The sequence below is a fragment of the Carettochelys insculpta genome, chromosome 22 (genome assembly GCF_033958435.1).
Source record: "Carettochelys insculpta isolate YL-2023 chromosome 22, ASM3395843v1, whole genome shotgun sequence".
NCBI lineage: Eukaryota > Metazoa > Chordata > Testudines > Carettochelyidae > Carettochelys > Carettochelys insculpta.
The window spans coordinates 13,721,197-13,743,193 of NC_134158.1; the positions used below are offsets into that span (position 1 = coordinate 13,721,197).

General features: G+C 56.6%; 1 protein-coding gene across 2 annotated transcripts in view; it reads right to left on the minus strand.

The window, feature by feature from the left end:
• The window catches only part of LRRC4B (leucine rich repeat containing 4B), a 45,009-nt gene that overhangs the window by 10,012 nt on the left and 13,000 nt on the right, over positions 1 to 21,997 (minus strand). Inside the window, exon 1 of one of the 2 annotated variants that reach the window (XM_075016099.1) lies at positions 21,018 to 21,141. The exons of the other annotated variant lie outside the window; for it this stretch is intronic. The gene's annotated coding sequence lies outside the window, so the exon portion shown is untranslated. Of the gene's footprint in view, positions 1 to 21,017; positions 21,142 to 21,997 lie in introns of those variants that run through there. 2 annotated transcript variants of the gene reach the window in all.

Here is a 21,997-nt window from a genome sequence, read left to right on the forward strand (position 1 = left end):
TCCATGCGCTTTACAGATACCAGTACGCCTGTACCATAAACAATTCCCACACACCATGAATCACAGCAACACTACACTCACCACTGTCCATGTGTATTGCGTCTTGTACCATGCGTGTACCACAGAGTTCCCACCCATACGACCACAGCAACGACCATCCACACGCACCACAGACAGCAGTGTGCCAGTACGTGAATTGTTCCCACAGGCAGAATCGCAGCAACCCCACACTAACCACTGTCCATGTGCATTACAGATACCAGCGTAGCAGTACCACGAACAGTTCCCACACATAGTGTATTGCAGCAACCCTACAGTAACAACAGTCCATCTGCATTGCAGGTAGCAGCATGCCTGTGCTATGGACAGTTTCCACACGTAACATCGCAGCAACCCTACATTAAGAACCATCCACATCCACCACACCTAACAGCGAGCCTGTTGCATGAACAGTTCCCACACAGTGTATCGCCACAACCTGACGGTAAAAACTATCCATCTTTATTGTGGATAGCAGTGTGACTGTACTGTGAACAGTTCCCAGGCATAGTGTATGACAGGAGCCCTACAGCAACAACTATTCACGTGCAATACGGATAACAGAGAGCCTGTACCATGAACAGTTCCCACATGTAGTTTATCTCAGCAACCATACAGTAACCACCATCCACGCACATTGCGCCTAGCAGTGTGCCTGAACTATGAACAGTCCCACCACGTCCCGTATCGCAGCAACCCTGCAGTATTCACAGTCCGTCCATAGTGCAGATAACAGCACACCTGAATCATGAACAGTTCCCACACATAGCGTATCACAGCAGGGCTACAGTAACAACTATCTCAGTGCATTGCAGACAGCAGAGTGCCTGTACCATGAACAGTTCCCACACACAGTGTAGCAGAACAACCTGCAGTAACAACAGTCCATGGGCACTGCAGGTAGCACCATGCCTGTGTCATGGACAGTTCCCACACTTAGCGGATTCCAGCAACCTGCAGTAAATGATGTTCGTGTGCGTTGAAGATAGCAGCGTGCCTGTACTACGAAGACTTCCCACCCAGAGCGTATCACAGCAACACTACAGTACCAACCGCCCGCATGCACTGCAGATACCAGCGTACCTACCCTACGAACAGCTCCATATGTGGCATACAGCAACAACTCCACAGTAACAGCGGCCCGTGTGCATGGCTGATAGCGGTGTATCTGCCCTGCGCACAGGTCTCACCTGTAGTGTAATGCGCTTAACGAGAGCACCACAGAGAGCTGTGTGCCTGTGGCATGAACAGTTTCCACATGTGGCATCGCAGCAACCCCACAGTATCCACCGGCCTCATGCATTGCAGACAGCAGCCTGCCTGTGCTACAAGCACTTCCCACACGTAGCGTATTGCACCAGCTGTACAGGAACAACCGGCCGTGTGCATTGCAGTTCCCAGCGCACCTGTATTACGAACAGTTCCCACATGCAGTATATTGCAGCAACCCTACAGTAACAACCGCCCACGTACCATGCAGATAGCAGCATGCCCATACCATGAGCAGGTCCCACACGTGGCACCACAGGCATCCTACAGCAACAACCATCCACACGCACCACAGGTAAGAGGGTGCCAGTAGCATGAACAGTTCCCAGATGTAAGGATCACACAATCCCACAGTATCACCTGGCAACATGCATTGCAGACAGCAGCCTGCCTGTACTAGGAACACTTCCCACCCATAGTTATCACAGTCACCCTGCAGTAACAACCGTCCACGTGCACTGCAGGTAGCAGCGCGCCTGTACCCCAAACAGTTCCCACTCATAAGCTGCGTCTACATGTGCACGCTACTTCGAAGTAGCGGCACCAACTTCGACGTTAGGCGGCGAGACGTCGAAGTCGCTAACCTCATGAGGAGATAGGAATAGCGCCCTACTTCGACGTTCAACGTCGAAGTAGGGACCGTGTAGACGATCCGCGTCCCGCAACGTCGAAATTGCTGGGTCCTCCATGGCGGCCATCAGCTGGGGGGTTGAGAGATGCTCTCTCTCCAGCCCCTGCGGGGCTCTATGGTCACCGTGGGCAGCAGCCCTTAGCCCAGGGCTTCTGGCTGCTGCTGCGGCAGCTGGGGATCTATGCTGCAGGCACAGGGTCTGCAACCAGTTGTCAGCTCTGTGTAGCTTGTGTTGTTTAGTGCAACTGTGCCTGGGAGGGGCCCTTTAAGGGAGCGGCTGGCTGTTGAGTCCGCCCTGTGACCCTGTCTGCAGCTGTGCCTGGCATCCCTATTTCGATGTGTGCTACTTTGACGTGTAGACGTTCCCTCGCTGTGCCTATTTCGATGTCGGCTGCACGTGTAGACGTAGCCTAAGTGTCCTCTGCAGCCCTGCAGTAACTGCTCTCAACAATGGGTAGAAACCTTGCCGGGAAAGCTGCACAGACACCCGGCATGTGGCTGCAGCTGCACTGCCCCCACCATCTCAGCACCCAGTTGGGAGCAACCCCTAGTTACCAACCGCCCCGGGTGTAATGTTTGGCAGCTGCCCTATAGCAATAACTGGCCCCCCCGTGGCTTGTGTAGCAGGTGCCCCATGGTAACAACATTCCACTCCCAGGGCAAGGCGAGGATCTAAGGCCCGGAGAGAGCCCCCAGACTGACCTGCTGTCCCCTCTCTCAGGCGCCCCTGTGCCCGCAGGCTGCACCCAGCGACCGACAGGAAACCCGAACACCCCAGGCCATAGGAGACCTGGCTGTGATGTGCGGCGGGAAGAGGACAGACGGGACAAAGGCGAACCAGAGCCCAAGGCAGAGAAACAATTAAGTGAGAGGGGCCTGGATAACCCTGACACCTGCACAGCGCAGGGGGGGTTAAGAGCCCTCACAGTCTCTACCAATCTGACCGGGGGGTGGGGGGCCAGTCCAACCCCACCCCGGGCAGCAGACCCACTGGTGAGGGAGAACACTCAGGGCCACCTCTGATCCTTACAGCAGCGCCAGCCACGGGTGTTCGTCTGGGTGGTGCATGCCCAGCCAGGCCCGCTGTGCAGAACAACATTTATTCCACACATGGCTAGAACACCGAGAGGCGCCCAGCTGTGGGCAGCCCTGATGCTTCAGAGGAGGGAGATTTTTGAACATCGCTCTCTCCTCCTTCCGCTCCCTAATGCCTGGGAGGCTTAGCGAGGGGGGAAACTGGGGCAGGGAGGCTGCCACCGCAGGAGAGACCTGCCCTGCCGCAGTTCCAGGGCCACATGTCCCTCCGTCACCCTCCAGTTTTCAGGCCCCTAACAATCCCCCCACACTGAGACACTGCTCAGGGCTACCCATCCCCAGCACCAACGGTGCTGAGCGGGATTCTCTCTAATCCTTCCAGCCGCACGCAGGATAAATTTTGTTCTATGTACCGAAGTCCTGACGGACGCGCACCACCCATGGAAACGGCTGCTGCTGGCTGGGGGCGCTTGCCTAAGCTGCTGGGCGGCCTGGAATCTCTCCTGAGCAGCCAGCGCTCGGCTGACAGGGAGCATGGGTGAGATCCGGCTCCTCCAGCCCATTCCGCTCCTCCGGGCCCTGTGAGGGACCCAGAGCACCAGGACCGCCTGCTCCAAGCAGAGCGAACACCCCGCCATCCTGCACTACCCAGAACCTCCCCACCCTGCAAGGAGGGGCCAGGCGGGTCTGCTCCCTTCTCCCCGCCCACATGCCTGCTAATTCTTTTCATCCATGTGGAATAAATTCTGTTGTGCACGCCAAAGCCTGAGCGGCCGCGCACCACCTGCAGAGACAGGCTGCCGGCTGGGGCGCTCTGCCGACCAGCTGGGTGGTGCTTGCCTGGCTCCTGGGTGGCCGCCCCAGCGCCCAGCTTATGGGGAACACTGCTCCTCACCCTCAACCTCTCCCCCGCCACTGGACAGACTTTTAACTGGCGGGCCGTCAGGGTCATGGCCTCACTGATGCCAGCTGTCCTCCTGGGCCGGGAGGAAGGGTCTTCCCACGGGGCTGGCTGGCTCGGAGCACCTGTTAACCCCCCCGCCCCAGACCTGATTTACCCTCCTGGTCCCGCCCAGCCCCTGATGTTTAACCCACTCTAAGCAGCAGCCGGCACTCACCCAGCCCAGCTGCTCCATGACCGGGAGAGATTTACACCCCCCAGCCGACCAGCGCAGCGCCCCCAGCCAGCAGCGGGGTTTCTACGCGTGGTGCGCGTCCACACATTCTCCAGCGCACATAAAACGTCTTCCGCCACGAAGGGAGAAACAGAGAGAGAGAGACAGCGCCGCCAGCGCTGCCAGCCTCTGCACCAAGACGCCCTCGTTTTAACCCTACAGCAACCGCCCTCCACCACGTCCCCGGGGACACCCCTGCAACCCCCACTGCAGCGATCCGGCCGGCCGGCGGCACACGGTGCTCCTCAGCCGTTCCGAACAGCAGAGCTCCCCAGGGCGCAGCGAGCTGGCAGCCGGAGGGTCGCTCCAGTCAGCGCGCTGCTCCCTGCGGGCCAGCGCCGAAAGGGGCTTCTCCCCCCTTGGCAGGCTTTCAGCCCCTTTCGAACCCCGCCAGCAGGAGGAACACAGAGCTGAGGGCGGCAGGGGGGACGGGGATGGTCCCAGTCGCACCTGGGGTTCGCCTCTGATGCCAAGGGGGCGTCGCTGCCCCCCCCGTTCAAAAACAAAATACCTCTGGAATCAAAACTTTGCTGTAAAAGGGGGGCGGGTGGGGGTCGAACAAAGAGCACAAGGTAAGTAGGGAAGGAGAGGGTCCCCCTGCGAGGGAGCGCATCCGTGTGACGGGGACGTGTGTATGTGTGCGGCTCACAGAGGGTGGGGGCTCCTGTCTCAGAGAGGGAGCCGTGTTAGTCTGTAGCTTTGAGAACAACGAGAAGCCCTGGGGCACCTTGTAGACTAACGGGTATTTTGGAGCATGAGCTTTTGTGGGCAAAGACCCACTTCATCAGATGCATCTACTGAAGCAGGTTTTGCCCACGAAAGCTCATGCTCCAAAATACCCGTTAGTCTACAAGGTGCCACAGGACTTCTCGTTGTTCTAGAAGCAACCAGGTGACACCTCTGGGCTGCAGACAAAGGGGGAGGTGGAGCCTGAGGGGTTTGAATTGGAACTGGGAGTTGGGCAGCAGCGAGTCTGGGCTGGGAGAGAGAGACAAAGGAGGGGGCCAGGCCCCCACTTGGGGGCCCCTCGGGACCTCCTCTCCCCAGCATGGACGGGACTGGCTGTCCCTGACGGCTGCACTGACCCCTCTGTACGACGCTGTGTCCTGTCGGCTAATAGACCCGCTGGACTCCTGCTGAGTGAGAGTCACTCCTGCCTGCGGCCGGGGGGCAGAGCCTGGGCACCCCGAACCCCATTACAATCTGTATCAGTAGCTACCCATTCGCCTTGCATAAGGTACTGGGGCAGGGGCACTTCACAGGTGCCAAGAGCGGCACGCAATGCGGGAGCTCAGACCGGCCACCCCGCGCCCCCCACGGCCGGAGCGGGCTCAAAGCCAGGCCAAAAAGACCAGCTGACGCTACCAGCCACCAGCGAACCGAACGGGGAAAGCTCAGCCGCTTCCTTCGTGTGCGGAGGGAGCTGTTGTAGGTGGGACTACTAGGGACTTTAAACAGTACCACCGGCACTCAGTGCAAAGGTCCAATTTCAGCCCCACGTCGTATGCTGTGTCGCGTACATTGCGACACCCTGAGCGGGCAGCTACTGGTACAGATGCGCGCCCGGGGTGGGGGCCCTCTTTACTGAAAGGTCAAATCTGGTCACCCGAAACAAAGGGAAACTTTTTACATTTGCCCTTTCTCTGGCGGCGAAAAACAGAGATGAACCACCTAACAATTCCCTTTTATCTCAGAATCCCAGGGCTGGAAGGGACCTCAGGAGGTCACCTAGTCCAGCCCCCTGCTTCAAGCAGGATCAACCCCCACTAAGTCATCCCAGCCAGGACTTAAAAACCTCAAGGGATGGAGATCCCATCACCTCTCTAGGCAGCGCATTCCAGTGCTTCACCACCTGCCTAGTGAAGTAGTTTTTCCTAACATCTAACCTACACCTCCCTCTTCAACTTCAGCCCCTTGCTCCTTGTTCTGCCGTCTGCCACCACTGAGAACAGTTTCTCACCCTCCTCTTTAGAGCTCCCCTTCAGGAAGTTGAAGGCTGCTATTAAATCACCCCTCAGTCTTCTCTTCTGGAAACTAAACAAGCCCAAATCCCTCAGCCTCTCCTCATAGGTCTTGTGCTCCAGCCCCTTAATCATTTTTGTTGCCCTCCGCTGAACCTGCTCCAGCAAATCCACATCCTTTTTATACTGGGGGGCCCAAAACTGGACACAATATTCCAGATGTGGCCTCCCCAGTGCCGAATAAAGAGGAACAACCACTTCTCTAGACCTGCTCGAAATGTTCCTCCTAATGCCCCCTCGTGTGCCGTTAGTCCCTCTTGGCTACAAGGGCCCACTGTTTACTCATATCCAGCCTTTCATCCACCAGAACCCCTCGGTCCCTTTCCCTCGTACTGCTGCTGAGCCAGTCGGTCCCCAGCCTGCAACAATGTCTGGGATTCTTCCGCCACAGGTGCAGGACTCTGCACTTCTCCTTATTGAACCACATCAGATTGTTTTTGGCCCAGTCCTCCAATTTATCCAGGTCCCTCTGGATTCTCTCTCTACCCTCCAACGTCTCTACCTCTCCCCCTAGTTTTGTGTCATCCGCAAACTTGCTGAGGGTGCGACCCAGTCCCTCATCCAGGTCATTAATCAAGATGTTGAATAACACCGGCCCCAGAACCGAGCCTTGGGGCCCCCCACTGGAAACAGACCAACATCCAGATATTGAGCCATTGACCGCTACCCGTTGGGCCCGACCATCCAGCCAGCTTTCTACCCATCTGGTCCTTTTCATTCGCCTCGCCCCGCCCCCCCCCCAAATGATTTTCTTCCAACTGGACTTTTTTGAGAGTTTTTTCCGCACCCTCCTCACGCAATTCCCCCCTCGGGGCCTTTTCTTCTCTTCAGCAAAGAAAAACCTGAAACTTTCCTCCGGGGAAAAAAAATGAATTGTCTTTGATTACACTGTTGGGGTGGGGGGATTGTTGGCTTCCCAGCAGCCCCTGGGGGAGCTGTTGGCCCTCCTCGCTGTCATTGTCTCATCCCACTGAGTCTGGTTCCACTCCCATCAGATCCACCTCCCCAACCTGCTCCGCTCCCAGCCCGTTTCTCACCCGCAGCACCAGCAGAGGCCCTTAGCGCAGGCTTGTCTGACCCCTGTGGCCAGAGAGCCCAGCTACCCTTGCGCTGAGCCATCACTGCCGGAGAGGCCCCATGTCTGGCTGTGAAGACACCAAGCGCCAGAGAATCCTTCACAAGCCAACAGCCAAAGCTGCAACTTTAAACCCATTTCGTTCAGCCGCCGCCAACCCCGGGCGGACGCTGCTTAATCCCATTGAAACCCGGCTTAGCCGGATCGATTTAATCCGATTTCTCCCAAGCTGGGTTTAAGGGATCTCAAAGTGTCAGCGCTGCTGCCAGAGGCTTTGTCAGTTTTCCAGGCAGCCCAACAGCATTAGGAGCATTTCCCACCGGTATCCTCTCGGTTTCACGTTGGGGAGAGCTGGAGCAGACATGTGACTGCAACCAGGCTCCCCCACCGAGCCCACCACTGCTGCCCCCCAGCGGTTCGGAGGAGAGAACCTGGTCACAGAATCACAGGGCTGGAAGGGACCCCAGGAGGTCATCTAGTCCAGACCCGGCTTCAAGCAGGATCAACCCCAACTAAGTCATCCCAGCCAGGACTTTAAAACCTCGAGTGATAGAGAATCCACCACCTCTCTAGGCAACACATTCCAGTGCTTCACCTCCTGCCTGGTGAAGTAGTTTTTCCTAACATCTAACCTACACCTCCCTCTTCAACTTCTGACCATTCCTCCTTGTTCTGCCCTCTGGCACCGCTGAGAACAGTTTCTCACCCTCCTTTTTAGAGCTCCCCTTCAGGAAGCTGAAGGTCGCCCCAATACATTTTGTTCGCCGCTGCCAGATTCCGCTGGGGTGTTACGAAAGAGGCGCACAGCGTAAGGCGTGTGCCGACTGGCTGGTCGTGAGAGCCGAGTGTGCCCTCCGCAGCCAATCCCAGGGCTGCTACAGTGCACAGGGCACACCCTGCAAATTCCAGGGGCGCCAGAGCCGTTAGCAAAACGGTCCCTTCCCGGGAGCCTGTCTCGGGGCTGACAATCTTACAGGCCCCTGAGAGGACAGAGGGCCACTCACATGGCCACTCACCACCCTCAGCCGCCCATCGCCAGATTAGAGCCAGCAGGCAACATTGGAATGGATCCCTAACAGAACTCCTCTGCCTTCCACATCTGGCTGTCCCGCTCCCAGAGACACAAGGGCCACTAATTCCCACGGCTGAGGGGTAAATCTCACGATTCTCAACCCCACGCCTGCCGTTCAGTGACACCGTCGGTGCCACAAGCTTCCCCACGCGCCCATCGGCTTATCCGCGCTCAGAACAGCGCCAGTGGAAACGGCAGGTTGAGGTCACCACGCCGCCGGGCGCGAGCACCCAGAGGCACAGATCTGCCCCAGGGCAGAGAGCTGAACGGGGCTCCCTAAACGCACTGCCCCACTCAAGTCCCAGCTACATCCACAAAAAAAAACAAAACTCCAGGGCCTGGAGTCGGGCGGCCAGGATGAACCAGAGCAAGAACAACTCCCTGGCAGCTGATGGGGGGTGGGGCCCGGGACCTGGCTGGAACCAGAAAGTCCAGTTCAAAAAGGGGCCTGATAGTGTCAGGATACCCAGCGTCTGGTTACTGCGAGCAGGGGACGCACGGAGGCGCTGGGTCATCGCCAGGGTTTTTGGTTTGTTCTGTGCATGGCGGACATGAACCACCCATAGGACGCCCACGGCCGGCTGCAGGTGTGCTGCTCATCAGCTGGGCGACCGCCCCAGTGCTCAGCCAACAGGGCACACTGGGCCAGCCCTCACTTTGAGGCTGGTGGGTCAATATGAAGGTGCTTAGCTGTTTCCTGGGCCCTCTGCCCTAGAATCAGAGAACTGGAGGGCTAGAAGGGACCACCAAAGTCACCTCGTCTAACCCCCAGCCGCCACGCAGGGTGTGTCATTTCTAACCTGGAAGTCAAGATTTTCCTTGGCAGACTACATCCACTCTGGGCAGCGCGGGCAGGGGGAGGGTGTCACACAGTAGTAACTACAGCAGGACTGCTACAGCTCGACAGCTGCTTGGGGCTCAACCTGTCCTTTTGGTCTGCATTTGCACAACACCTCTCACGGCAGCATCCTGCCCTGGTCAGACAAATACATCGACAACAACAGCAATGTGGAGACGCCCCTGTGATGGAGTGGGGGGGTGCATGTGTGAGACTCAGGCTGGACGTGTGTGAGACAAGCAGAGCAGCTCCCAGTGGCTAAGGATGACCCCTGGGGCTATAACCTAGGCTGGCAGGTAACACCTCTGCCCTGAACAAAGAGGAGGGAGGAGCTGAGCTGGGTTTGAATCGGAGGGGGCAGTTAGAAGCTGGAGGGGAGAGGGAGCTGGAAGGCAGCCAGCCGGGGGAGGGGGAAGCTACACCCCAGAGGGGCCCCCCTCGGGCTCCTCTCCCCAGGATGGGTTGGAATGACCGTCTCTGACTGCTGCACTGACTCATCTGTGAGAAACTGGGCCTCTGTCGCCTAATAAACTTCCTATTCTACCTGCTGAGTGAGAGTCACTCCTGCCTGCTACCAGGGTGCAGTGCATGGGGATCCCTGAATCCCATAACAGGCCCATACACCAGTAACACCAATATTTACAAGCCAAGAGCCACATGGCAAAAAAAAAGTTCAGGTTGCCCAAATCAAGGGCTGCAAAGTTAGCAGCTGACGGAATGAAGCTGAATCCCCTTAACTCTGCCCTCCCTGGATCCCCTTAACTCTGGTAAATCTACCTCGTGATACAGTAATCAATGCCAGGGTCACCTGATGCATGCGCCACCAGACACAGACACAGAGGCCTCATGGCATGAGCAGAGCGATTCAGAGATCTTTGCAAGCGCATTTTCTCAAGGCCTTATTTACCGCACACTGTTCAAAGGCTATGCGGTGGATGGCTTATTCACAGCCTCCCAGGTTTTTCAATGGCATTCATCAATGCCCATCTCCAAGGGCTCCATGGGTACAAATAAATGAATCTGTCCCGCAGGTGAAGCCACATGCAGCCACACCCCACACTCCGCTACTTACCAGGCTTACGTCCCAGGGGCTCTCAAGACAGTGGTATTCAACCTGTGTGCCGCAGCACACCGGTGTGCCATGAGAGCTGTCCCAGTGTGCCAAGAAATGCTGCCAATTTCCCTTTGTCGTGGTTCTTTGCAGAGCCACCGAGGGGGGAAACTGACATCCCCGGAAGACCCTGTTCACACAGGGATGCAGCAAAACGCTGCTTCCCAGCCCAAATGAGCAGGTGGGGAGCCCACCCCCACTCCCTGCTGTGGCAAGGGGAAGGGAGAGAGGGCAGGCAGGAACCTCTTAGAGCTGGGACACCGTCTACATGATTCAAGAACAACCAGAAGCCCTGTGGCACCTTATAAACTAACAGATATTTGCAGCATGAGCTCTCGTGGGCAGAGACCCGCTTCATCAGATGCGTGAGTTGAGGAGGGGTTTCAGAGGGGTGTTTAAAGAGTGGGGTCCCAGTAAAAGGGAGGGTCAGCGCTGACAAGGTCTATTCAGCAAGCTGGAAATGGCCCATTATCAGTAGTCTGTATCAAAAGAGGAAAAAACAAGTCAGATCAGACAGGGGGATGTGGCCCATTGTCAGAATCTAATGTGGAGATATTAACACCCAGGGCAGAGAAGCTGCTTTTGTGGGAGTGGCTGGCCCCTCAGTCTCTGTTTAATCCTTGGTTGATGGAGTCAAATTTGCAAATAAATTGCAGCTCACAGATTTCTCTCTCAGTTTAAATGCTGGCTCCAACGGGCTGTTGGGAAAGCAAGCTGCTTCCAGTGGTTACTCGTTTACTCAACATCCCCAGGATGGTGTTGAGCAGATTTTGGAAACATCTGTGCTCCCTAAGCCAGTGTATTAGGTGGCTGATTTGAAACATTCATGCATTTGATCCCTGTTTAGCTTGTTTTCACTACTAGGTTGCAACCCTCTCTAGTAAGACCGTAACCCTAGTAAATGTAAGTAAATGTGACGTTTACGAGCAATCAAGTCAGCTAAAGAAAGGGGGCGTGCCGGGGACCGGTGTCTCACTGAAGTCTGCTGTGGGGTTGGGGGGGTTTCGGTTTTGCTGCTTTATTGTATAGTTAACGTTTTCTTTAAAAAAGACATTTACACTAGACCATGGTTTCCCAGCCTATGGGTCGGGACCCGAACATGGGTCGCAATTACATTTCAAAAAGGGTCCCAGGCTGGGCTGGGCAGCTCCGCAGGCGGCTGTTAAGAAGCCATTCACACTCCTGAAGTGGTTCTCAACTTCTTAATTGGATTCACAGCCGTGAGGCAGTTAAGCCAATCGACTACTCTGAGAACCATTTCAGCGGCAGGGCAGGGAACCTGAGGAGCAGCACCCAGCTCAGGTGAGGTGGGGGCCTGAGCCCAAGGTTGGGAGGGGCGGGAGGGCAGAGCTGATCAGCTCCCTGGCTTCCGGCCTCTGCAGGAGATGGGGTCCCCCCAGACGCCAACAGGGTTCCTGCAGCTGGCGCTGCCAGCCGGGGCTCTGCGCCCCATCCAGCTTCCAGCCATGGGGGTCCCTGTGCCTCCCCTAGCTCCCCCGAGGCCATGAGTGAGACACCCTTAGCCCCCCCCAGCTGCTGAGTGACTCTTAGCCCGAGTGTAACTCCCCTAGTCCCCTCTAGCCCGAGTGTGGGGCTTAAGCCGGGGGCAGCAGTTGGGGGACGAGTGTCTTTCCACCACCACAGCTCTAGCTAACGAGGAACTGTAGTGTTATTATTTTGCTAATATATTTCCCTTTTTCTTACCTCAGGTGCAAAATTAGCTTGTTACAGCTCTGCCTCCCTCCCCCCTTTCTGAATTGCCGGGGGGTTCACCAAGTGTTCCTGCATTGCCGAAATGGGTCCCCATCTGGAAAAGGTTGGGAACTGCTGCATTCGCCCTTCAGGTTCGGGTTAGCCCATGAGACTCTGCTGCTGTGACACATGGGCGCTGTAATAGGAGCCCCTTTGTGCCTCTATTTCCTGCCAACTACATCTCCCCCGATGCACTGGGCTCTCTCCCTGTAGCAGAGCCACCAGGCTCAGCATGGAAGTCACAGCTGGCAGCCCCTCACTGCCCCATGTTCCCCTGTGGGCCAGTCTCCCATGGTGCACCGCCATCTCTCCTAGCTGGGGAACCACTGCCCTAGGAAACGGGGGACGCACAACCGGCGACTGCTGGTGAACAGCCTGACTTCAGCCCCTTGCCCTGCACCTTGCGGGAACTCTATGGCAGAGGCAGGGGTAGAAATGGGGCCTCAAGGCTTCACCCACAGTGCTCTCCCTTTTCCTCTGGCCAGCCCCTGCCTCGGTCCCTACGTCTCTTCCCACCAGGCACCAGGGACAACGGAGGGCAACCTCCTTCTCTGCCCAGCCCCTGCTCATCTCCCCGCACACGTCCTGTACCACAAGCAGCACATGGCCGTGCAGGTCCTGACTGCACATCACACACAAAGGAGCGAGGGATGGTCCCCCACCACCCACACTCTGACATTCCCCTGCATGGGGCGTGCCAGACTCTGCCGCCTGAACGTCCCTTTAGCCTATTCCCCAGGGATGACATTTCCTAGGGTTTTTTTAAAGGCGCAGAACGTTTGTAAAACCAAAATTTCCTTGCGCGGAGCTGTGGCAAAGTGGGGTGCACGAGGGTTTCAGTCCTCTGGCTCGGCTGCATCTGGTTCCTGATGCCCTGTAGTAACCCAGGTGTGCGCCTCAGTTTCCCTAGGCACAGCATCAGTGCAGAGTGGTGAGGGGAGTTGCTCCCACATAGATGATGGCCCTCCCAGCTCTTTGTAACTTAGGCAACCAGGTGACACCTTTCTTCCCCGGGGAATAGGACAGAGGGGGGAGGACGGAGCTGGCTGGTTTGAAGGGGAACTAGGCAATTGAGTGGGGAGGGTCTTGTCTGGCTGGAGAGAAAGGGGGCCCAGGGCCAAGCTTGGGGAACCCCTCTGGGCCCTGGACCTCTCCCCAAGACAGACGGTACTGACAGCTCCTGGGCTGCCAAGTCTGTTCCATGCTGTGTCCCGGTCGCCTGAGAACCTCCTGTTCTCCCTGCTGAGCAAGAGTCACCTCTGCCTGCGGATAGGGGAAGGGCCGGGGACCCCCACACAGACCATCCCCACGTGAGCTGGCAGCAGGCTTTGGATCTTCAGATCCACACGGAGCGCCTCCATCCTGGAGCAGACCAAGGGACTGGCAGCACTAGAAGACTGTTACCTTCTAGGTGGGCCGAGTCACTGGAGGACGATGGAGACGCACGCTTGGCCAGGGGCATCCACAGCCACGTCCCCATGCCCTTTATCCCAGCACCATGAATCGCCAACGGCCGCTGTCGGCAAACTCCCACACCGAACCTTCCTCTGACTCTGTGCCGGGTCGGAGTGGGTCAACTCTCACATGCCCCCACACGTGCTCAGTCAACAGACTTCCAAGGCGCCCACCTGGCCACCTCGGGCAGAGTGTCACCGCCAGGGCACAAAGGCATCTCCCTGATCCCAGCGCGGCTGCCGCACCCACCCCAGCCACATTTCGTACAATCACGAGATCCTAGAACACTAGAACAGGAAGGGACCTCGAGGGGTCATCAGTTCCAGCCCCTGGCCCTCCTGGCAGGGTCAGGCACTGTTCAGACCATCCCTGGCATGTGTCTATTGAACCTGCTCTTAAACGTCTCCAGTGATGGAGATTCCACCACCTCCCTGGGCAATTTCCTCCAGTGTTAAACCACCCGACAGTTCAGGAGTTTGTCCTAATGTCCAACCTCAACCTCCCTTGCTGCAGTTTAAGCCCATTGCTCCATGTCCTGGCCTCAGAGGCCAAGGAGAACCAGCCCCTATTGCTGCAAAACAGGGTGTTCCTGTGAAAATCCACCCCCCTCAGACAAGTTATGAAACACTGAAAACAGCTGTTCACACGTAAAACCAGCCAGACCCATACTAGCCCAGTAGCTTGTTCTCTGATGGAGGCTTCAACCTGATGCTTCAGAGGACATAACCAGAGCCAGGTAATTTCTTGAGCAATCCATTCCATCATCCAGGCCTGGCTCCTCATAGCTGGAGGTTCAGGGACACACAGAGCATGTGGTTTTTTCCACCTCGGCTAATCACCCTAAACTTCTGTAATTCTTCTCCGAACCCAGTTACACCTATGGCCTCCAGCTGAGGAGTTCCACAGATCGACCACCTATCCATCGGGTGAAGAACAACTTCTTCACCATCGTTTTCAACCTGCTGCCTGAGCATTTCATCAGCTGACGCCCCATTCTTGGGTTACGTGGAGGTGTAAATAACCCGTCCCCCTGCCCTTCCTGCACACCTTTCACAACTCGATAAATCTCTATCGCATCCCTCCCTTGTCTCCTCTCTCCTGAGACGAATAGCCCCAGCCTTCCAATCTCCCCTCAGCTGGAAGCCATTCCCAACCCTTCATCATTTTTGTTGCCATTCCTCATGCAGTTTCCAAGTCTGATATATCCTTCTTCGAATGAAGCACCCGGAACTGCACACAGTATTCAAGTGTGGGCGTCGCGTGGATTTATACAGTGGCATTATGATCCTTTCTGTCTTATTACCCGTCCCTTTTCCAATGGTGCCTAACACACGCTTCGCTTTTTTGACTGTCACTGCGCACTGAGCAGATGTTTTCAGAGAACGCTCCACAATGACGCCGAGATCTCTCTCTTGAGTGGCAACAGCTAATTTAGACCCCATCACTTTGTGTGGAGAGGCTGGATGATGTTTCCCAAAGTGTTTTCCTTTGCGTTTGTCAACACTGAATCTCATCTGCCACGTTCCTGCCCCAGCACCCCGCTAAGTGACATTCCTTTGTAACTTCCCAGTCCGCTTTGGCCATAACCCTCTTGAGTCACTGTGAATCCTCGGCAGACTTTGCCACCGCCCCCTTTACCTCTTTTTGCAGAACCTTTAGGACTCTGTTAACCATCACTGGTCCCAGCACAGATCACTGGCAACATCTTTCCACTGTGAAAACTATTTATTCCTGCCTCGTTTCCCAGCTTTCCACCGGCTACCGAGCCCTGAAAGGACCGTCCCTTTGCTCCAGGACTGACTGCTTTGCTGACGGACCTTGTCTGAGGCTTTTGAAAGCCCAGGTGCCCTGTATCCACTGGCTCCCCTTGTCCACCTGTGCTGCACCGCACAAAGAATTTTAGTAGCTTGGTGAGGCGCGATTTCCCCTGGTAAAAGCTGTGTTGATTTTCCCCCTAATGAATCTGTCTCTGATCATTCTGTTCTTCACTACGCTTTCAACCAGTTTGCTTCTGCACTGATTAGGCCTCAACTGCAGTATTATGTCCAATTCTGGGCACTACATTTCAAGAAGGATGTGGAGAAATTGGAGAAGGTCCAGAGAAGAGCAACAAGATTGATGAAAGGTCAAGAGAATGTGAGTGATGAGGGAAGACTGAAAGAACTGGTCTAGCATTTAGAAAAGAGAAGACTGAGACGGGACATGATAGCAGTTTACAAGTACCTAAAAGAGGATTACAAGGAGGAGGGAGAAAAATTGTTCTTTGCAGGAAGGGAGGTTTATGTTGGACACTAGGACAAACTTTCTAACTGTCAGGGAGGTTATACATGGAAATAAATTGCCCAGGGAGGCTGTGGAATCTCCATCCCTGGAGTAATTTAAGAGCAGGTTCAATGGACACCTGTCGGGGATGGTCTAGAGATGGTGCTTGGTCCTGCTGGGACGGCAGGGGACTGGAGTCCAGTTCCACCCTTCTACGATTCTGCAAAGTTAGGCTCACTGGCCGGTCCTGGCCAGGGTCCTCTCTGGAGCGTTTCTGGGAGGTTGATGTTGCATTCGCTCTCCTCCAGCCATCGAGCGCAGCGCATGATTTAAGCGACAGCTCACACACCACGGTTAGTACTTCTGCCCTTCCGTATCTGACTTGCTCCCAACACTGGGACTGAACACTGGTCCTGGCGACCCGTTAGCGTTTAATTCACTGAACTCTTCCAAGCCCACCTCAATCGGGGCCACTTCCTCAGATCTGGCACAGCCGAGGAGGGCACTCTGGGGTGGGAATCCTCACAGCTTCTGCCACAAGGACGGAGGGAAAGATTTCGTTTAGCTTCTCCGCAGCACCCTTGTGTTCCTTAAGTGCTGTGTTAGCCCCATGCCAGGCCAGCGGTGTTCCCTGTAAGCTGGCTGCTCGGGAGGGGGGAGATTCCCAGGCCACCCCGCTGGTTAGCAGCAGGTTCACAGTTAGGTGTGTGCTGCCATGGGTGGGCACATCCACGCGGGTATTGGTGCAAAAAACCAAATGTATTCTGCAAGAAGATGGAAAAGCCCAGAGGGAACCCTGCTGGCAGCTGCCTCGGTTCTGACGTACCTACAGCACACGTTTTTTTTCCAGTTTTTGTGACTTTTCCTTGTCGCTGCTCAAATTCCTTTCTGGCCTGTCTAATTACACTTTTAACTTGCCTTTTGGGAGGTGCAGCAAGAGCTTTGGAGGGAAAGATTGTAAATGAAAACGATCTGGAGAACTGGTGGGAGGGAAATGGGATGAAATACAAGACAGACAAAAGCAAAGTCCTCCACTCAGGAAGGAACAATCAGTTTCACACATACAAGGTGGAGCGTGACTGCCTGGGAAAGAGCACTGCCAGCAAGGATCTAGGGGTTATAGTGGACCACAAGCTGAATATGAGTAAACAGTGTGACACTGGCAAAAGAAAGCAAACCTGATTCTGGGCTGCATTATCAGGAGTGTTGTGGGAAAGACACAAGAAGTAATTGTTCAACTCTGTCCTGCACTGATTAGGCCTCTGTTGGAGTACGTGTCCAGTTGTGGGCACCGCATTTCAAGAAAGACGTGGAGAATTGGAGGAGGTCCAGAGAAAAGCAATAAAACTGATGAAAGTTCCAGAGAACATGACCTATGGGGGAAGATTAAAAGAATTGGGTTTGTTTAGGTAAGAAAAGAGAAGGCTGAGAGGGGTCATGAGAGCAGCTTTCAAGTACCTAAAAGGGTGTTACAAGGAGGAGGGAGAAAAGTTGTTCTCTTTGGCCTCTTAGGATAGGAGAAAGAGCAATGGGCTTAAACTGCAGCCAGGGAGATTTAGATTGGACATTAGGAGAAACTTCCTAGCAAGGCAGTTAAGCGTAGGAATAAATTGCCAGGGGAGGTTGTGGAATCTCCATCACTCAACGTTTTTAGGAGCAGGTTGGACAAACACCTGTCAGGGATGGCCCTGCCAGGAGGGCAGGGGACTGGACTTGATGACCTCTTGAGGTCCCTTCCAGTTCTACGACCCCAGGATATTTCTATAATCCCCCTTTTGAAATTAACTATCACTGTGATGCATTTTTTTGTATTTTCCCCTACCAGGATGTGCCACTGAATTACATTTTGGTTGCGATTACCAAGTGGTTTTGCTACATCCACCTCTTGGGCCAGACCCTGTGCTCCCCTTAGGACTAAATTAAGACTTGCCCTGTGGGTCCCAGGACTAGCTGCTCCAAGAAATGAATCATTTTTGGTGTCTAGAAATGTTCTTTCTCTGTCCTGTCCCAGAGTAGCCTGTCCCCAGTCAGACAAGCTGAGATCCCACATTAGTGCTGGGTTTTCTGGTTTTGCAGCCTACATCACATCCAAGGTAGGTCTACACAGCTGTTACTTCAAAGCAACTAGCCTAGCGTCTACACAATGCAACCACTATTTCAAAGTAATTTTGGCTTCATTCAAAATTGGTAAACCTCATTCTACAAGGAACAGCACATATTTCAAAACAACTATTTGAAACAGCGGCTGAGTAGACAGAGAATGGAGCTTATTCTGAAATAAGCTACAGTGCCACCAATGGTTCTCTTTCAGAGTCAGCTCTATGTGCGTAGATAAATAGCCGAGGGCTATTTCGAAATGCGTGTGTGTAGCAGCGCTGTTTCGAAAGAAGCTCTTCCGGAATAACTTATTGCAAAATAAGGCTGCTGTGTAGACACACCCCACGTCAGGGGCGCTGTTCTTTGTTCCCGTGGCTATTACTGAAGCATGGAATTTCTATCTACAGTGCTTCAGTGGGACATGCTGATTCATTTATGATTTTTACTCTAGATGACTTAGGGCTTCCTCCCCAGGGTCCCACCAACCCCCAACGCCAGCACGATGTACCCCATCCTTCCACTGTATTTGTTGTAGACTCCCACACTGCACTGGTTACCAGCCTCCCACCAAGTTTCCGTGATGCCTCTTCATTCACTAGCCTAGCTTAAAACCGGATGCTCACGTTCTCTCTTGCATTTTGATCCGTTGGTCAGTATTTAATGGCAGGGGCCTCTTTCCTCCGGCTGATTCTCTCCAGTTCTTACCTGTATGGAATCAAAGTCTACGCTCTCCTCTTTACTAGAGATCCTGGTTAACAGATCCTCCCCCTACGGGATGTATGTGTCCAAGCCACAGGCATCTCTGCGTCCATCAGCTGTGCCCCAGCCCCTAGTTTTAAAAACTCCTCCACAGCCTTTTGACATTTCCACGCCAGACGCTGGGTTCCATTTTGACTTTGGTTGAGCCCATCCTTCCTGTGAAGGCTCCTCCCCAGTTCCTCATAAACCTAAACTCCTCCTCCCTACTCCATTGTCTCCACCACGCATGGAGACCCGGCAGTTCTCTCTAACTGGCCCCACGTGTGGAACTGAAGACTCTCAGAGAAGTCTACCATGGAGGGTCTGGGCTTTAATGTCTCGCCAGCTGCTTAAACTTGGCAACCTCCCTCCCGGCGCGAGGGATAGCCCAGTGGTTTGAGCATTGGCCTGCTAAAGCTGGAGTTGTGACTTCAATCCTTAAGGAATCCATTGAGGCAAATAAATGTCAGGGGTGGTGCTTGGTCCTGCCAAGAGGGCAGGGGACTGGACTAGATGACCTCCTGAGGTCCCTTCCAGCTCTAGGAGACGTGTATCTCCATATAAAAAAAATCATACAGTCCTGGGGATTGAAGGTGATTGAGTCCAGCCCCCAACTCGAAGCAGGACCAACCCCAACAAAATCAGCCCAGCCAGGGCTTTGTTAAGCCAGGACTTAAACACCTCCTAGGATGGAGATCCCACCACCTCTCTAGGTAACACATTCCAGTGCTTCACCACCCTCCTGGTGAAAGAGGTTTTCCTACTATCCAACCATGACCTCCTCCACCACAACTTGAGACCACTGCTCCCTTGTCCTGCCAGCCACCATCCAGGGAACAGCCTTGCTCTGACCTCTTCAGCACCCCCCCCTCAGGGAGCTGAAGGCTGCTATCAAATCCCTCCTCACTCTGCTCTTCTATAGACTGAACAAACCAAATCCCACGGCCTCCCAATCACACACCCTGAGCACCAGCCTCCTCCTCATTTTCGTCACCCTCCGCTAGACTCGGTCATCAGTGCGTCCACTTCCTTTCTGTAATGGGGGCCCCAGGGCTGGACGCACAACTCCAGATGCAGTCTCGCCAGTGCCGAATGAAGGGACATAAGCTGGTCCCTTGCTCTGCGGGCTCTGCTCCTCCCAATGCACCCCTTTATGCCATCAGCCTTCTTGGCTACCAGGGCTCACTGATGGTTCATATCCAGCTTGTCACCAGTACCTGGGTATAGCCATGACGGACGGCTCCCCCCAGCTCTGCACATAACGCTGCCTGGGTGTCCCCAGAGTTCCAAACAAGTTCTGAGAGCAAGAGGACATCATGGCGTCATTGGGAAGGAGGGGTACCCTGCCAGCTGCACTGAGCACGCTCCAGCCCCACGGCACTCCCTGAGTCTGCTTCAGGTGACCTGCAGCTACTGACCAGGTCTTTTTTCCCTACACCCGCTCCTCCAGGTAGCGCCCGTGGGTGGCATTAGCCACCAGATCGTACAGGTGGGACACCCTCTGCCCTGCAGAGTTCCCAGCTGCTGTGCAGACACACACCCCACCCAGGATGGGGGAGCCCCGTAACACCCCACACTGCACAGAGACTGCAACTGAGACCAGGTTCCCCAGCACACTGGGCCATCTCCCTGACAGAGGTCATGGCCCCATTGCCCCATAGCACTGGGAACTCTACAGAGAGTGCAGAGCCCCTCCCCTGCCCCAGAGCACAGCCACACTCCCTCCCTCCACAGCCTAGACCCCCACAGCCCCCATACATAGCTCCTCCCCGCCCCCGACAACCCCCCTGAATAGCTCCTCCCCACCCCCCACAGCCCCCATACATAGCTCCTCCCCCCACCCCCACAGCCTAGACCCCCATAGTACCCATACATAGCTCCTTCCCAACCCCCACAGCCTAGACCCCCATAGCCCCCATGCATAGCTCCTCCCCCACTCCCACAGCCTAGACCCCCACAGCCCACATGCATAGCTCCTCCCCCACTCCCACAGCCTAGACCCCCACAGCCCCCATGCATAGCTCCTCCCCCACTCCCACAGCCTAGACCCCCACAGCCTCATGCATAGCTCCTCCCTGCCCCACAGCCTAGACCCCCCCACAGCCCCTTTACACAGCCCCTCCTCCACCCCACACAGCCGGCACCACCATACAGTCCCCCGCCAAACAGCCTGCACCCCAAAACACAGCCCCCCCCCAGCCTGCACTCCCAGGCCATATATACCGCACCTCTCTCCCCGCAACCATTTCACCGCAGACCCGCTGACGCCCCCCACACGTGCTGTGCCGGGGCTCGCCCCCCGACCCCCGCGGGAGAGCGGCCTGGAGGGAGCGGGGGCCTCGGCGGAGGAAAAAGGGGAAAAATCCCCCTCCCCCCGGCTGGGCCCGGGCCGCGATCGCCCCCCGGCTGCTCGCACCGGGGGGGCGGGGGGATGCGGGGATCGGCACCTGGTGGGGGGGCGGCGGGCCGCGGAGCGGGGCCCCCCCCAGCCCGGCTCCCCTCCGCTCTGCGTCCCGTCTTCGGTCCGCCTCCGAGCCCGGCGCCCCGTCCTCCGACGGCACAGCGCCCCCCTTCCCGCGGCGCTGCACCGCCCCCCGCCCCGCCCCGCCCCGCCCCCGGCCCCCCGCGCCCCAGCCGCGCCGCCCCCCCGCGCCCCCCCCCGCCCCGCCCCCGGCCCCCCCGCGGCACTGCACCGCCCCCCGCCCCCCCCCGCGCCCCAGCCGCCCTCCCCGCCTCCGCCCCCTCCCGCGGCGCTGCACCGCCCCCCCGCCCCCGCCCCAGCCGCCCCCCGCCCCGCCCCCGGCTCCCCGCGCCCCAGCCGCTCCGCCCCCCGCCCCCTCCCGCGGCGCTGCACCGGCCCCCCCCCCCCCCGCGCCGCAGCCGCCACCCCGCCTCCGCCCCCTCCCGCGGCGCTGCGCCGCCCCCCCGCCCCTAGCCCCCCCCCCCAGCCCGCTGCCCCCCCGGCCCCGCTCCTGCGCTAATTAGGGTTTCCAGTCACACCGCGGTGCAGGGGCCTATGCGCTGCTCCCCCCACCCCGCCTGTCGCCGCCTCCCCCCGCGTCCATCAGCCCCTGTTCCTACCTCCCCCCACCAATCTGCCCCCCCCCCCGCCCAGAGCATCTCCTCCTGGCTGGGGCACACCCCCCCCCGCCTCCACCTGTCCACATCCCCCCATCTCCCCCTGCACCTCGCCCTCCTCCGGCCAGCCCCAGGGCACCTCCCCACATCCCTACCCACACATGCCCCATCTCTCCTCCCCAGCTCCCTCCCCTCACCCCCCAAGCCCATCAGGACATTTCCATGGGGATAAAAAGCTGCCCCCCAGGCATGGCCCGGCCAGAGTAGGGCCCATCCAGCCTGGCAACCCAGTGGGGCCCCTGGCTCACAGCAGCACCTCCTCCTCCACCCGGCGCCCCAGGCTTTGAAA